This window comes from Crinia signifera, chromosome 5, assembly GCF_055691185.1.
Source record: "Crinia signifera chromosome 5, ASM5569118v1, whole genome shotgun sequence".
NCBI lineage: Eukaryota > Metazoa > Chordata > Amphibia > Anura > Myobatrachidae > Crinia > Crinia signifera.
In genome coordinates this window covers 190837539-190853688 of record NC_139221.1, presented here as the reverse complement: position 1 = coordinate 190853688, position 16150 = coordinate 190837539, and the positions used below count along the sequence as shown (strand labels likewise).

Genomic DNA, 16150 nt, shown 5'->3' with positions numbered 1-16150 from the left:
AAGGCAAAATACCGGGTAGAACTTCTTCATCCGGGAATTTGTCTTGCAGTGAGAACGGGGTCTGGGCTTGCAGTCACTTTACATATACTGTATTGGTAAATATAAAATTGGATTTTTAATGGTTAAATGGAGCAACTACTCATTTTAAGCTAGCTGCTATGTACAGATGGAGCCTGACTCATTCAGCCGGGGGCTAGCAATAGAATCGCCAGGCACCAGCCTCTGCCAGCCCCCGGAATGGGGCGCATGTGCACGAGACACTTGCCCCCATTCCAAAAGGAGCTCTCTGGCGCCTCCACCGCCGGTTCCCGCCACCTGCCCGCCATAGCTGCCTACTCTCCTGCATTCTGCAGGAGCCTCCCTGAAATAACAGCAATCTCCCTCTCTCCCTCATAAGTCTAGCAATCTCCCTCATTTCCCCTGGCCCACATTACACTCCCTCATTTCCCCTGGCCCACATTATACTGTTACATTTTTAGGGAAAAAAGGAATGAGAGATAGATACATTTACATTGAATCATCAGCGCCATTTCCCAGCACTTTAGCAAGTAAAGTATCTCTTACTAACTGCTTTGGGGCTCATCTACATTTGGATATAAATAATTTTAAAAGATTCCTCTCAGTTGTAGCGGTGCACACCCATGCTTCTAGGTGCCACGTTCACAATCTCTCCATATATGGAACTAAACATGCCCTTTGGGTGGAGCATGACATGCCCCCTCAATGGGGCGCTGTGCAAAATTCTACTACCAACTATAATCTCCCTGAAACTAGTTTTCAAAAGTAGGCAAGTATGCTTCCCGCACCCCCCTTAACCCTCCTGTCTCATTGAAGCAGAGATGGGCAGGGTTTCTGCTCCCCACTGCCGAGTGACTGGGATGCGTAAGATGTATGTGCATCCCAGTCAGATGGAGTGCCTCTCCACCAGTGATTGCCAGTGGAGGGGATCTGGCAAATGCTGGAGCTGCATGAGAGCTGCTCCATGTAAGTATATTCTCCAGAAGACCAAGCAATCTTATGTATATGTATAGTTATGTACAGCATAACCAACTTTATGGGGGGTATTCAATGTCAGGGGTACGGCTGTCGAGATTGTGCCCCTTGACTCCCCATGCCCATGTGTAACGCACAATGTTACTGGCGATGTCCGACACCACAAATCCCCAGGAGAGTCTAAGTGGGGTAAGCCACTGCAAGATGATTTCCCTCAGTTTCTCTAATAGGTTGTCAGTGTTGTGCCTCTTACTGAAACCGGTGATACACAGTGTAGCCTGCCTTCGAAGGAGCTGGCGTGCAGGAGATGCTGCTGCTGCTGCTGCGGAAGGCGATGCATCTACCCAGTGGGCTTACGGTCATATAGTCCTTAGTTTGCCCGGATCCACTTGTCCACATGTCTGTGGTTAAGTGGACAGTGGGTACAGCTGCATTTTTCAGGGCACTGAGGACACTTTTTCTGACGTCCCTGTACATCCCGGGTATCTCCTGCCTAGTGAAGTGGAATCTAGACGGGAGTGGTACCGGGGACACAATACCTCCATCAACCATCTAAATTCCACTCCACTGATGGCGGACACCGGACGCACGTCTAACACCAACATAGCTGTCAGGGCCAAAGTTATCGACTTTGCCATAGGATGACTGCTGTCATATTTTGTCCTCATGGCAAATGACTGTTGAATGGTCAATTGCTTAGCGAAAGATGTAGTGGTCTTACGACTTCCCCTCTGGGATGATGACTGACTCCCAGCAGCAACAGCAGCAGAGGCAGTAGTAGGCGTAGCGCTGAAGGATCCTCTGGAGGAATCCCGGATAGAAGAGGAGTCAGTCATGCTGGTGACAAAATTACAGCCAGCCACCAATTGGGAGACATCGTTTATGTGTCCATATACCACCATTTCCACTTGCTTTCGAAGATCACTGGCGGACACTGCTTCTTGGACCCCCTTGGTGTTCAATTCCTTTCCAAGACCACCCAGACGAGGGGTTACAAATATAAGCGGAAGCCTCTTCTCCTCCAACGGCTGACCAAGTGCCGTACCCAATTGTGAGGAATTTACCATCAGATAAGTGGAAACAATTGGACATCAAGATCTCAAACTAATTGGTAAAGTGCACTTACCTGTGACTTTCTACTCACCCCCCCCCCACACACACACACACACCTTATCCCAAATTGGGCCCAATCCACAGTGTGTTCATGTTCCTGTGATGTGAAGAACCCATTTAATCAATGTCAGTCAGTACACGTTTTTATATATATATTGTGATTGTTCTTATATTTGATTTTATTGAGTAAAACTTTATACATTGTACCAAACATTTGCGTAGTTTTCCTTTTTTAGCGCTGCTCTCATGCCCTGTGCATGATTGGTGTTTGTGTTTTCGGTGGGGACTGACTATCCGCCCTGTTGAGCAGCAGCTAAACCAAAGAAATACAACTTCTGTCAAGCGCCTGAAATTTCCTTGAAATTTTTCCTTGGAAGCTTTCTTCCTTTCTTGCCACTGCTTATTGAAGCTTTACATAATCTACTTATTGCAATACATTTGTTGTGCGGATTTGGATTAAAAAAATTCCAGACCGAAGAGGTGGATTTATTGATAGTCTGCCTGGGCATGACAATGGGCTTTTTCATCCCATGAACAACAACTGTTTCCCCCCCTGGTGCCTCATTTAAGCAAACCACGTCAGCATCCTCCTCATCAACTTTCTCTTCAGCGCCAACTTCTGTTCATCAATATCCTCCTCCTGGTGTACAACATTGACACCTTCATTATTAAAATCTGGAAATAGATTGTGGGTGAGCCCTCCAGCATATGCATAAGGCGTACTGCAAATGGTGGAAGGAGCCACCTCTTCCCGTACAGTGATGGGAAGGTCCGGCATCACAACCACGGACACCCTTGGACTCTCCTTGGGGATTTGTGATAAAATGTCTTAAGAGGGCAGAGTTGTTTTTGTCAGTGACAGCCAGGGGCGGATTGGGGACTAAAAGTGGCCCTGGAAAATATCTGGAAGTGGCCTCATATGGGCGGAGCCAACATAACAATACGCGGCGCCACAACCAGCAGCGCTGGGTCTTATATTTACTGCAGCGTATGGGGAGAAGGAGGTGGGGTGGGAGGAGGTGTGGCCGCATCAAGCAGCAGGGCCCTGTGCGGCTTTGCCACCACCAATACATTGCCCGTCAAGGGTGGCTCCAGAACAAAATTACAGGGAGACACCGTAACAGGGAAGGAAGGGAGGGGGGTCATTTGCGCATGTTCCCAAAACAGTTGGCGTTGCCTCAAATCAAGGGCATGGCCTTAAAGGGAATGACAAGAGACAATGGGTAACAGTGAACAGATGATTGAGAGAGGCAGAGGGTGATGTCTTGGAAAAACAGAGTGACAGGAGAGAGAGGAAAACAGGGAGATAGTTCCACAGGGGAGAGGTAGATGGTGATGCAGTGGGTGATGGGGAGAGATAGAAAGACAAAGGTGGCTACAGGGAGAGACATAGGGAGCTAGGGAAGGTGGACGGAGGGATGGGAGTGAGAGTGGGTGAGAGGTACAGGAGATGGGGATAGTGAGAGGGAAGAGGAGTCAGTGAGGCACAGAGAGAGTGGCGAGAGTGAGATGGAGGGGAGAGATGAGGTTAGTGGAAGAGAGAGGGGGGGGGAGAGGGAGGGGCCGCAGGGCTGGTGCAAGGTATCTGCCTCCCCCCCCCATATTCCCACATACACACGCCAATACCCCCAGGAGACTGGGGTTAGAGGAGGAGGTAGAGCAGGAGATGGGGTTGTAGAGGAGGAGACAGGGGTTAGAGGAGGAGAGGGGGTGGTAAAAGGGAGGAGGAGGTGTTATAGGAGGAGAGGGCATAGAGAAGGAGAGGGGGGTGTAGGGGAGGAAATAGGAGGTAGAGGAGGAGACAATGGCTTAGAAGGGGGGAGGGGGTGGTAGAGGAGAAGGCGGGGTGAAAGAGGAGGAGACGGGGGTTTAGAGGGGGTGGTAAAGGAGGAGACTAGGGTTGTATAGGAGCAAAGGAGGTGGTAGAGGAGGAGAGGGGGTGGTAGAGGAGGAGAGGGGGTGGTAGAGGAGGAATGGGGGTGGTAGAGGAGGAGAGGGGGTGGTAGAGGAGGAGACGTGGGTGTAGGAGACGTAGGTGTAGAGGGGGAGATGGGGGGAAGAGGAGGAGAAGGGGGTGGTATAGGGGGAGAGGGGCTGGTAGAGAAGGGAGAGCAGAAGCAGGCAGGTGTTTGAAAGTTACAGAAATTAATTTGCGCTTCCTAATTCTTCCCCCCCCCCCTCAATCAAAGTGGCGAGTGTACCTCGGGCAGCTCTCCGTCTCTTCAGCGCCGGGCCTCCTCCTCCCACACCGGCACACCAGGCGTCTTGTCTGTGGTCCCCTGGTGCAGAGCCTCAACCTCCTATCTGCGGTGCCGGGCTTTTTCTCATGATCCCTGGCGCTGGGCCTCCTTCTTCCAATCCATGGTGAAAGGCTTCCTCCCCGACATCCACAGCAACTGGCCTCCTCCTGAACTGCGGTGCTGGCAGCAGAGGGCTGCATCTCCTTGTTAGAGCAGGAGACTAGGTTGTAGAGGAGGAGACAGGGGTTAGAGGAGGAGAGGGGGTAGTAAAAGAGGAGAGGAGGTGGTAGAGGAGAGGTGGTAGAGGAGGAGAGGTGGTTGTATAGGAGAGGGGGTAGATAAGGAGAAGGGGGTGTAGGGGAGGAAACAGGGGTTAGAGGAGAAGACGTGGGGTGGTAGAGGAGGAGATGGGGGGTGGTAGAGAAGGAGAGGGGTGGTATAGGGGGAGAGGGGATGGTATAGGAGGGGAGGGGTGGTAAAGGAGGAGAAGGGGGTAGTAGAGGAGGAGGAGAAGGGGGTGATAGAGGAGGAGGAGAAGGGGGTGATAGAGTAGGAGGAGAAGGGAGTGGTAGAGTAGGAGGAGAAGGGAGTGGTATTGGGGAGAGAGGGGGGTATAGGAGGAGAGGGGGGTGGTAGAGAAGTAGAGTAGGCAGGTGTTACATAAATTACTTTGTGCCTCCTAATCCTTCCCAGTGAAAAGAGGGGTCGATTCAGACACGTTATTTTGGATCCAAATCTGGCCCTATCCCCGATGGTCGGAGTCTGCACATGACAGACCCTGGGAGCCAATGAGAGGGGAGCTGCAACAGGCATCACTGTATCTCTCCACACCCCAGCAGAGGTATTCATGTGCTGAACCAAACCTCTCTACCTCCCCTCACAATACACGCTGGGTACCCCAGTCACTAATGCTTTCGGCAGCTGGAGTACCTGTAATTAGCATCGACGGCAGTGGCTCCCATAATCAGTGCAGCAACGACAGTGGGTCACTGTCATTAGCGCTGGCGACAGCAGGGGTTCCTTAATAAGCAATGGCAGTAAGTACCTGTCACAAGCGCAGACGGCAGCGGGTCCCGTTATTAATGCAGGCGGCAGTGTGTCCTATCTTTAGCACTGCAGCAGACCGTACCAGTCATTAGCGGCAGTGGGGGCACCTGTCATCAGAGGTGTAACTAGCACTTTTTGGGCCCCATGGCCCCCCCCCCTTACACTTAATAGGTGCTCTCATTCGCATGCACTGTTGCTCTTATACATAAATACATGCACTGCCCCTATCATTCATACTGTACACACATGCACTGCCCCTATCATTCATACTGTACACACATGCACTGCCCCTATCATTCATACTGTACACACATGCACTGCCCCTATCATTCATACTGTACATATATGCACTGCCCCTATCATTCATACATGCACTGCCTCTATCATTCATACTGTACATACATGCACTACCCCTATCATTCATACTGTACATACATGCACTGCCTCTATCATTCATACTGTACATACACTCCTGCTCTCATTCATACATACACTGCCACTCTCATTCATATATACATGCACTGCCACTTTCATTCATTCATATATACATACTGTACTTACACTGACACTCATACAGACATACATTCTGACACTTTCTCTCATTCATACATACATACACTACCATGCTCATTCATACATATATGCACCGATGCTCTCATTCATTCATACATACATGTACTGCCGCTCTCCTTGATACATATATGCACTGCCGCTCTGATTCATACATACATACTTACTTATACCGCCACTCTCATTCATGCATATATGTACTGCCGCTCTGATACAGACATAAATACATGCAGGGACAGCCTCATTCATACATGCACTGTCACTCTCACTCAAATATACATACACACACTGACTGCCTCATTCATACATACATGCATAAATACAAACATACATACGTGCACTGACTCGTTCATTCATTCATACATACACTGCTGCCATACACCCCCCGCGCCATGGCACACAGACTACTACCTCCTTCCCCCGGTAAAGAACTCCAGACAGCCAGCCACTACTGGGGGCACCAACTCCTACCAACAAGGCAATCTTACCGCTGGGTGGGTTGATGTGGCGCAGCCCCAGTGCATTGAGGAGCCTCTGACCACCGCTGCTGCTGACATCCCCAGCCTCAGCACATGTAGACACTGACCAGGGGCTGGCTGGCATTTTTCAGCCTGGGGGACACACACAAGCAAGTGGCCCCGCTTTTTCTACCAGCGTATGAAATGGAAAATGGGATTCACATTGTTGGTTTGCTTAATGTGGGTGTGGAGCGACAGTGGGGGGTGGGGTATTGCAGGACTGAGCTTAGAATGCCGCCGGTCACAAACTGGCAAGTGGTACACAAAACACTGCAACCTTCTGCGCATGCATCAGATAAAAGTCCTGCAGGGGACACTGGGAGGAGACCGATTGGATTGGCAATGCCCACCAAGTCCAAGCTCTTGAATGTATCACATTCCGGAGCTTAGTGCATACGAGAAATATGGTGAAACCTCTGAAAACTGCATTTTCAGAGGTTTGGATACAAACACACATGCATGCACCTGGGCCTCGGTTCTAAAGGTTCATACACACTGGGCCCAGCGTGTATGGTGCGAGATAATGGTGATAATCGCTCGGCTGAAAAACGCTCAGATCATACACACTGAGCTTCTTTCGTCCGGGCGCTAGGGAAGGCTGTCCACTCCGTCACTCATCTGCAAACATTGCGGTATGTGGTGCGCGACATTACACAGTTCACGCATATCTGACCTCTGAGTTTGCTACCCCTCCTTTTTCTATTTGAACCCATATTGCATACTTTTTCCTGTATTTTGATTCTGAATTAAATTTTAGTGTATGAAGGATTAGTATTTTTACTGCCTTTTTTTAGACCCTGCACTACATCACTGACCCCTCTATACCCGCCACTTCATCACTGACCCCTCTGTACTTGCCACTACATCCCTGACCCCTCTATACCCGCCACTACATCACTGACCCCTCTGTACCCGCCACTACATTACTGACCCCCTCTGTACCCGCCACTACATTACTGACCCCTCTGTACCCGCCACTTCATCACTGACCCCTCTGTACCCGCCACTACATCACTGACCCCTCTGTACTTGCCACTACATCCCTGACCCCTCTATACCCGCCACTACATCACTGACCCCTCTGTACCCGCCACTACATTACTGACCCCCTCTGTACCCGCCACTACATTACTGACCCCTCTGTACCCGCCACTTCATCACTGACCCCTCTGTACTTGCCACTACATCCCTGACCCCTCTATACCCGCCACTACATTACTGACCCCTCTGTACCCGCCACTACATCACTGACCCCTCTGTACCTGTCACTACATCCCTGACCCCTCTATACCCGCCACTTCATCACTGACCCCTCTATACCCGCCACTAAATTACTGACCACTCTGTACCCGCCACTACATCACTGACCCCTCTGTACCCGCCACTACATCAATGACCCCTCTGTACCCGCCACTACATCACTGACCCCTCTATACCCGCCACTACATCACTGACCCCTACGTACCCACCACTACATTACTGACCCCCTCTGTACCCGCCACTACATTACTGACCCCTCTGTACCCACCACTACATTACTGCCCCCCTCTGTACCCGCCACTACATTACTGACCCCTCTGTACCCGCCACTACATCACTGACCCCTCTGTATCCGCCACTGCATCACTGAGACCTCTATACCCGCCACTACACCACTGACCCCTCTATACCCCCACTACATCACTGACCCCTCTATAACCCCCACTACATGACTGACCCCTCTATACCCGCCACTAAATTACTGACTTCTCTATACCCGCCACTACATAACTGACCCGTCTATACCCACCACTACATCACTGACCCCTCTATACCCACCACTACATTACATACCCATCTGCACCCTATGCTACTGAACTCATATACTGTACATAGGAACACATAGTGTACATTAATATATATATATATATATATATATATATATATATATAGGAACGTATATAAACCAGGGTTGCCGACTTTCTTATTCTCCTCTCCGGGAGAAGCCTGGAGAGGAGAGATTCAGCAGCCACTCAGGGGGTGGGGCTTGCGAGTGACATCACTAAGCCCCGCCCCATGTTGTTAAATCAGCTAATTCACAGATCTCCGTGGAGGGGGCGGGGCTAAAATGACGCGATTGTGCCGTTTTACCTCCGCCCCCTCCTCTGAGACCCGAGGATTGCAGCATTTTAATGCCGCGCTCCGGGTGTCGGCAACCCTGATATAAACACAAACACTCATATATTGGAATGTACAGATTGTACAGACATACAATAATCAGAAACACATATACAAATGGCACATATACACACACACACACACGTAACTATACCAGATATATATAGCTACAGATGCTAATACTGATACTGTAACAACAGCCCCCCCCCCACACACACACACACAAAACACTGACATGTATTTTTCCACACAATCACATGCAGACATACACACACACACACACACACACACACACACACACACACACACATTTAATGAAAGTAACAGGACCCACCCACATATGAACTTAAGTTACACATAGTCCACTCCACACACATAAATAAAGAGGAAATTCCCCCAGCACTGATACATGTTTTTAACATAACTATTATATGGCATATGCCCAACCATGTCCCCTCACCTAAGCACTTACCCAGACCAGCAGGCAGCTCCTGCGTGATAATTGATTCACTGGATCATGGAGAAGGGAGGAAGCAGGTTTGAAGCTGCCCGGGAGGAGAGAAGAGGAGGAGCCTGAGGTCAGGACACAGGTGGGGAGGGGCTAGGCTACGTGAGCACAGCTCATTGGTGGCTGTCCCAGGGAAAGAGGGACTGTACAGCTTTGTAGGCTGAAGCTCCTGTCATGCCTGTGTGCACTGCGTCTCTCCACTGTCAGCTGTCAGAGCAGTCGGCAGCACACGCTGATATGCCTCCCGGCCACAGGTACATATGCACCAAACAGTTCTATTGCACTGGCCTAGGGGGGCAGCTGGCACCCTGCCCAGCCCACCACTGACGCTGACATCTCCAGCCCACCACTGACGCTGACATCCCCGCCCCCTGGCTCATGAAGCCGCGCTGGCTGCTGCTAGTGCTAGGAGTAGGCGGGGCAGCATCAGAAGAGGAGGACAGCGGGTGGGAGGAGCCTGCATTCAGCAGCGAGGCAGCTGCTGTTATATTACACGGGGAGGGGACTGTACTTCGGCGGCCTCGCGATGATCAGCCTCCCGGGAATCTTCCCGGTGGAGGCAATGGCCAATCCGCCCCTGGTGACAGCTTAACTTACTCTTAAATTTACAATAGGGCGGGGGGGAGAGGAGGAGGACTTTGATCGTCATGTGAAGCTAAACCACTAGTCATGCACGTAGGCCATGGCCTTAGTCGTTCCTTGCCACTCCGTGTCTTAAATGGTATATTAGCAAGTTTACGTTTCTCATCCAACGATTTACATTTATTTTTTAGAGTCCTTTTACCGAACTTTGGCTTTGATTTTACATGCCCTCTACTTTGACACTGGGCATCGGCCTTGGCAGACGACGTTGATGGCATTTCATCGTCTATGTCATGACAAGTGGAAGCAGCTTCAGAACTATATCCTCCATTTTTTGGATCTCCATTGTGCCTATGTTACATGACAGCACCACTGGAGTGCAATTATATACGTAAGTAGGTAGGCCCCAGCAGACAGGGATTATATACAGCAGTAGGTAGGCAGTGGCAACAGCAGACTGGAATTATATACTGTAATAGGTACTGGTAGCCAGGGGCAATAGCAGACTGGAATTATCTACTGCGATAGGTACTGCTAGCCAGGGGCAACAGCAGACTGGAATTATATACTGTGATAGGTACTGGTAGCCAGGGGCAATAGCAGACTGGAATTATCTACTGCGATAGGTACTGCTAGCCAGGGGCAACAACAGACTGGTATTATATACTGCGATAGGTACTGATAGCCAGGGGCAACAGCAGACTGGTATTATATACTGCAATAGGTACTGGTAGCCAGTGGCAAGAGCAGACTGGAATTATATACTGCAATAGGTACTGGTAGCCAGTGGCAATAGCAGAGAGCAGACTGGAATTATATACTGCAATAGGTACTGGTTGGAGGGCACCAGCAGACTGGAATAATATACTGCAGTAGGTAGGCACTAGGCAGTGCAGGGCAGGCACTAGCAGCACCAGTGGACTATACAGCAGAGGCAGGCCCCAGCACAAAGGAGGAGAGACAGTACAAAGCAGTCTACAGAATAAAAAAAGGGGGTGAGGCTGCGCTGAACCCACGGTTGGGTTAAGGGTTGATGCAGGGGATCCTGGGGTGTACTAGGTCATCCCTAGAAATGGAGATCTAAACAAGAAGAAGTTGGAGACTCCTACGCATGCTTTTCCCGCTGAATAACAATGGACAATAAAAACGATGTGGCCACTTTGTATAAATAAACTAATAAGTTTATTTATTTATTTACTACTCCTCCTCACAGGGGGTATCTGTAGCCAGTGGTGTTTAGTAAAAAGAGGGTAAGGGATCAAATGAAAAATTAGTGTGGCCTAATACTGGTATACGTAAACAGGACAAAACTGACAAAAATAACACATAACATATATATGGTTGTAATCCAATGTAGTATTGAATGTCCAAATTGCAAGTAGCAAAAAACCTCCACAAATAAGGAGTATGGTAAAAGAAAGAATATCCTGTGGTAGAAAAATCCCAAAGGGAGGACAACGGTTACTTGTATCCAGACACCCAGGTATCGATAACGTCTGTCGGCAGACTTTGCTCCTGCTGTGGTGCAATGAGAACAGTAAGGAGATCGATGCCTCTGTGCTTCTACACGTTTCACCTGTCACACAGGTTTCATCAGGAAGAAATAGCAGAGTGGTGTAGTGTCCAGTGGTCTCCTCTTTATACCCCCGATAGGGTGACTTCCGTACGTGCGGCATCTCATACTTTCGCCTTGCCGTGCGTCATAGTGGACATTGCGGCTACCGCTGCCCTTACTACGCCTCACTTCTGGTGACGTAGCATATGGGCAGATGCTGGATCAGTCTAACTTGCGTCCTGGCTTATTCCGCCCTTAATTGCGGCCTCCGGGTTCCAGCAGCACACGAGGCCCCAGCAGAGACAGTACACAGCAGCACACCCTATCCCACCCTGCTACTAGACTGGAGTGAATATGGCGGTGCGAGGAGGCGGAATTCCGTGATCTTGCAAGGTTTTGCCCACGCGCCTGGTTCCGAGTCAGGCGGGAAGCTCCCGTGTCCAAGACTTCTCTCGCGCTGCCCCCCTGCACTGGAACAACCTCCCGCCACCCATCAGGCTATCTGATTCCCTTACCTCCTTCAAGCGCTCCCTCAAAACCCACTTTTTTCGACTAGCCTATCCCTCCTCCTAACCTCTTTTGATCCTCCTATCCTGCCTCCGTTCCCCTCCGTTCCTACTTATCCTATTGTATTTCGTTCGTCCACCCACCTATTTTTAGTATGTTAACTCTTATGAGTAGGGTCCTCCTTCCTCACGTACTCACCCTACCTCATTACCTCACCTGTGCTCCTGTCCTGTTCTTCCCTTCCTCTACTTCATCTTCAGTCTCCTCGACAATTTCCACACCTACTGTACTTCTGAACTGATGCTGATTTTAGTTCTACCAGCTATACCCCTATTTATACTGTATTTTTCAACACACCCTGTACGTTACCTTGTAATTTGTTTTTTTTGTTTGCTATGTACGGCACTGCGGACACTTTGCGGCGCCTTATAAATAAACATACTACTACTACTACTACTGTACAGTAGCTGCTGCTGCCCCATCCGGTCATCATGAGCATGTCACTGTCTTATGGGGTGAGAGCACGGAGGACAGAGGTGAAGCCGCTTCATGTGCAGTCTCTGAAACTACAGTCGCTGCGGCGCTGGCTGTGTGTGGCTGACGGACTGTTCAAGCACTTTACTGCGCGTCCGTCAGCCACGCTCAGCCGGCGCCTCAGCTACTGTAGTTTCAGAGACTGCACATGAAGCGGCTTCACCTCCGTCCTCTCACCCTGTAAGTGACATGCATTGCTCATGATGACAGGATGGGACAGCGGCAGCAACTGTACAGTGCTTCCGGAGTCTGCACACAAAGCAGCTTCATCTCCATCCTCTCACTCAGTAAGTTACATGCTCAATCATACTGACAGCCAGGGCTCACAACCTGGATGGCAGCTACACTAAAAACTATGGAGAGGGGGAATCAAGAAGGTGGAGACATATTTGCATAACAGCGGAGGTGGTATAATAAAGCATATATGGGGTGAGGGGGAGGAACAATGTCTATACCCTCGAGGACATGGGAAACAATTAGGTCTATGCGGGCAGAGGGTGGCAAATTAATGGATATACAGGGAGGAGGTGATGGCCCAACCTGGCCTGTGGCAGCAGTGATTAAAAATAAAAATGATAAAACTTTGAAGGGTGCATTGGGATTGCCTTGGGGCCACCACAAGTCATTGTGCCCCATAAAAATTGCATCCCCTGCACTCTCTGTAGATAGAGGGGCCAGCCTGCCTCTCCAGCTATGCCCTCTCCAGTTCATCAAAGCCCCCTCCCATTTGTCAGTCTGTCTCTCTGTCTATTCCTCTGGCCGGCTGGGGGGGGGGGGCCTTTCAAGATTTTGCTATGGGGCCCACAGAGTTCTAGTTACGCTCCTGCGTGCACACCTGCACAATGCACTCCTGGGACCGCTGATACGAAGAAGATCCTGAAGGCCACCGTGGACATCAGGAAACTTGGTAAGTATGAAAAAAAGGGCCACGGGGAAAAAAATACGAAATATACAAAAAAAACATGGTTTTCTAAATATTTTGGATAAGAGATCTCTGGATGGATTCAGTATGGAATCCCGGCGGTCGGAATCCTGGCGGTCAGAATCCCGGCACCGGAATCCCGGCCACCGAAATCCCAACAAGGGAGGGACATGGATCGCTCCCCCTTGCGGGCTCGCTGCGCTCACCACGCAGCGGGCCCGGTGCCTTGCTATGCTCGGCACTCTAATTTATTCTCCCTCTATGGGTGTCGTGGACACCCACGGAGGGAGAAAGTTTCGGGATTTCGGCGGTCAGGATTCCGGCGCCGGGATTTTGAACGCCGGGATTCCGACCGCCGGGAAATTGACCGCATCCCCCCAACTTGTATCAGGCAGGTTTTATTTATTAGTGATTTATTGTATTCTTAAATTATTTAAATTAACATGTTTAATTAAAAATAATTGTTTTTTGAACTGATATTTGCAGAAAATAAATGATCTGCTTTAAAGGAAACATAATTTGTGTTGCACTTGTTGGATATCTAGATTACTAAACACATAGTGAAAGGTATACAAAGTATTTAAGGGAATGATCCAGTATCCTTATAATGCAAAGCTATGACTAAATCATCGACAAAAATTAGACTAAAATGTTAGTCAAGTTCCACTGACTAAATCTTGACTAATGGGCCCTACACACATAGCGATGTGTGCAGGGATACCTAGCTATGCTAGGTCGGGCTGTGCTGCACCGTTATCGCATAGCACACAGAGCTGACAGCCCACACACAGAGCGAGCTGTCAGCTCTGTGTGCTAAGCGAGCAGACAGTGCCAGTGTTCTCCGGTGGGAGAACCCTGCCGATGCCGAGATTGATGGACACTGTCCATCAATCTCGGCCAGCGATAAAGACGCGCGGGGACGCGCACTGCTGCCGATATAGCCCCCACACATACACCGATGTGAGGGCATTTGCTAAGCGACTTTGCCAAACTAAGCAAAATCGCTTAGAAAATGCCTTAATATCGGCATGTGTGTAGGCCGTATAAGACAATAAAAGAAATTACTAAAATGTGATATTTAATTTAGTAAATTTTTAAGAAAGTGACTAAAACTTAATAGAAAATCGTTGCCAAAATCAACACTGCTTGAGCGGCACAGTTAATTATTGCAATGTGCATATTTGGGGATCAGAGTACCACCATGAAACAGTTTAGCAGGAAAGAAATTCCCTAAAGGTGAACTTCCTCTGCGCTGTGTTTCAAGAGATTTATGGTGCCTTTTTCTTTGAAGAAAACATTGTTACAGGAAAAACATTTCTCGATATGCTCCAAAACGGACTCTTTACTTTACTGCAAGCAGATTCAAATGACTTAATTTTTCAACACAATGGATCAAACCCCACCCACCACCACCCCCGACTGGCACCTGATGGTTCATGCTTTTTGATTGTAAAAGTGCCCCACCAATGGATTGGTAATTAGGGAAGGGGGCAAGACCTTGCTCTTTGTGCTTTGCCAGCAAGATCCCCAGGCCTCGCAGTGTGAGATTTTTTTCGTGGGGATATGTCAAAGATAACGTTTATGTTTCACGGCTACTCACTAATCTAAACTCAGTGGATAATGATATAATGATACACATCTGGGAGGAATTCTTGTATTGCCTTGATATTGCCCATGCTGCAGGAGGTGGCCACATTTAACATTTGATAAGAAAGATATGAAATAAAACTTTATTATGATTAAAATATTTAGCTGGAGTTTTGTATTACTTTTCCTTTAAAAATATTGCGTAATGAAATTGGTTCATTATATTTAAATAGCCCTGTATAACTTACATCAATAAAATATGTTTATTACTATATATTAAAATAAGATTTAAAAAAAGATATCAACCATCCTGATTGCCAGTCTACAATGGCATATACAAATGTATATTGTGAGAAATGTAATAGACAGTATTTAAATGGTTCAAACAATTTAGATTTGTTTATGGCTGTATTTTTATTTTAAAAAGTTGAGATCTTCACAGTAAAAGTAACCATCAAATTAATGTAAAGGTACAGAATGGCAAAATTATTTAAAAGTTCAAAATTATGTGAAAGTACAATATGGCAAAACATTTATGTGGAAAACCCTGTTGTATTATAAGAGAGTGTTCAGGAATAAATATCCAATAGTGTTTTAACTAAATTACTTTGTTATTGATATTTTATGTGGCATTACTATGGTAGGTGGTTTTTAGATAATAAATACTGTATGTTCTACTTTAGTCAAAATTTGTGTAGCTATAGTGGGTGCAGGGATTGCAATTGTATCAGGGCCTGGATACTACCAGGTTCCCGGAAATGCCTTAATGAATGGTTCTCCAACTTTCTTGAATCACAGCACCCATATAAGCATTTTTTCACAGCATTTTTAGGATAAAAAAAAGTTCTGATGGATTAAGAGAAAAAAATATTAAATAAAGTAAATTGTGCCTACCTGTCATAGCACGTGCTATACTATGGTAGGTGGTTTTTAGGTGGTTTTTAGATAATAAATATGGGTACTCTTTACCTAGAAGGGCGCCAGCGATTGGAATCGCGGGCGTCGGGGGTAAAAATCGCGGTCATCGCGGGCATCGCGGGTAAATCGCGGGTACATAAAAATCTGCTACCCGCGATGACCGCGATTTTCCCATAGGGAACAATGTTAAAAAGGCTGATTGAGCGCGATTTTCATGTAAAATGCCTCAATGCCCGCGATTTGGCCATAGGAATCAATGTTAAATGGGCTACAGAGCCCAAATAGGCACAATTAACCCTTAAATGTCCCTCCAAATTTTTAACGCCACCCCACGATCCACGCCAACCCGAAGCGTGGCGAGCGCAGCGAGCCCGCGAGGGGCGGCGGTACGCGTCCTCC

The 16150-nt window shown here is 48.3% G+C and overlaps 1 protein-coding gene across 7 annotated transcripts in view; it reads right to left on the bottom strand.

The window, feature by feature from the left end:
• COL15A1 (collagen type XV alpha 1 chain) overlaps nucleotides 1-16150 on the bottom strand; it is a 537229-nt gene that overhangs the window by 279293 nt on the left and 241786 nt on the right. The window lies entirely within an intron of this gene.